The sequence below is a fragment of the Rhopalosiphum padi genome, chromosome 3, assembly GCF_020882245.1.
Source record: "Rhopalosiphum padi isolate XX-2018 chromosome 3, ASM2088224v1, whole genome shotgun sequence".
Lineage (NCBI taxonomy): Eukaryota > Metazoa > Arthropoda > Insecta > Hemiptera > Aphididae > Rhopalosiphum > Rhopalosiphum padi.
Window position 1 is genome coordinate 73,618,223 of NC_083599.1, and position 2,677 is coordinate 73,620,899.

The window sequence follows — 2,677 nt, forward strand, 5'->3', positions numbered from 1 at the left end:
ATAAAAAAAGAAAAAACTGCGGTGATTCCGAATACCGGGGATTTTCTGGTCCCGCATTCTGAATTTGTACAATCCGACTCGACAATAAAAATATATTTTAATATAACTAATATTATATTATTATTGTTATATCCGTACAAGACGTTTAAGTAATTTACAAACAAATATACATATATAGAATACTATATCATGTACTAACTTTAGACATTATATAATAACAATAACACGAATGCAAACCGTGTTTAATTTAATCGCAGATTATATTATTGTTATTATTGTGAAACCAAGACGGTGCATATCATAATATGGGGGTCGAAACAAAGGACGTGTTTTATAAAACGCGTACTCCGATTTATCGACCGCAGATCAGTACGTACGTACAGACGTCGTGTGCAGCCTGTGTATGTTATAATTGCGTAAATATCTTATCATATTATATCATATTTATCAATATATTATGTAGTGTTAACAAATTTCCCATAAATACTGATGCGATAATTTTGACTGTATAGGTTTTCGGTACCGCACTTAACTTCTATAATAATGTCTAAACGCGTTCATCTAGACTATATATATATATATTGCGCACCTAGACATGTATACTAGCCCATTCGGGGGAAACTACAAGGAAAATCCCGGAGGGTCCTCTTCAAATTTTAGGACCGGATTCCCGAAAAAATTGTTATTTATCCTTCAGTCGTTTATTATTATTAGTGTTTACGATTCCAGCTAATACTTTTTGGCTATCTAGTATTTTTGTAGAAAATAAAACACGGGAGACGTACAAAAAAACCATATTATACCGTATAATCAATATTTTTAGCTCTCAATTTGATAATTGATCAATTCGCTCTAACATTAACAATAACATAGTAAAATTGATTATTTTGAACGTGAAAATTGCTGTTGTGCGAAGTCAACGCATGGAAATACCGTATAAAACACCATGTGATTTTGATCATATTAGTTTAAATAAATAAAAGATTTTTGGAACTACGACGTTTTTATTGGCATATTACGAGCGATTCAGACATACAAAACTAATATACTGACGCTAGACGTCCCTCTATAATCATTAATCGTGTATACAAAATAAACTCTATTCAAAAGTAAAATATTTTAAAATAAATTAAATAATTATATATTGAAGTATATTATATTGAATATAATATTGTTAATTGCCATTTGTTCAATTTTTAGTTCAAAAATAACAATTTATTACTTATTTCATCAATGACCTTCGTGATGTTATTATAGATTTTTATTGTAATAAAAACGCGTCTTATGAATTTATTTAACTCAATGTTGGCCAATATTAGTAATATTAATCCAGATCTAGTAATTTACACAATACTAAAAATTTAATTAAAATTTTTTTTTTTTTATTAAACTGGAATACCTATTATTTTGAAAAAAAAATTGGGATTTTTAAATTTTGACATATAAAAGTTAGATAAAATTTACTATCAAGAGCAATCTTCGTAGTTAAAGATCGAAGAGTTATTATATTAGTCGACTCATCCTGTGTACGAAAATAAAAAACCACATTTTTCGCTTCGCTCAAAATCCAATAAATAGAAATAATAATCATACAGTCGCGTAGAGATTATATATATTTTAAAAGCTGAAAGCTATTGAGCGTATTTCTTTCTCTCTTGACTATATATTGTAGATGTTTGAACTTCATGTGCATAATAATTGTCATGTAGTACACTTTTATCAACCATGATGAAAGCAGATTTAAATTCGTCTACAGAGATTACTGTTGATTTACCTTTAATGTTCACCTTGTAAAATAAATCATCTCTTTGAAGTAACTATTCACAGTAGCTCATTGTATGGTATTTGTAGAGGCTTCTTAACCAGATCATGCCGTATGAACACGTGCGATGACTTTGATATCTCAGTTAAAACGAAATAGCTTCTGTACGATTTGTTTGAAGTTTTAATTATTTGTACGAGTTTAAACGTGTTTTTAAGCAGTGTCGCGCATTTATTTTCATTCGCCGACGAAGATCCGTTGGTTGAAAAAAAATTAACTTAGTCATTTTAAAGGAGCAGCTGAAAAATGCGTATCTTTCGGAGCACATTATTGCAAACATATTATAGACACTTTATAGTATCGGTTATGTCATTACTATTAGTAGGTACTATCTAGTATGATTATGCACGATCCTTAATTTATTATTTCAGTGTTCTACAATCTTTAAATTTTTAAATTACTAAAGGAGTAATACCAAAACTCGACGAACAAGATAAACAAAAAAAAAAAAAATAATAAAGCAGCGAACAGACCATATTTAAATTTGCTGGAGCTGCAACGATTTTTCAGAAAAACGCCAAAATGAATAAAACTCTGCACTTACAATATTTTTAAAATTATTACTATGAAAAACCCTATGAGTATTAAGTATTGAAGTTTTTAGTTAAAAAAATATCGATTTTATGTCGCAAACGTTTTTTGTTTTAAACAATTTCCATTTCCCAGCTAGATTTTGTAGGTTTTTCCCGGTAAAAAAGTATGCATTAAAATGTTTTTCTACTTAAGACCTGTCAAAGTACCAAATTATATCAAATTTTCTTCTCGAAACATCCTTGAATGAAAGATTGATGTGAATTTACTGCACTCAAATGTGTATTAAATATAAATGTATACACACGTCATTGTAAATTTATA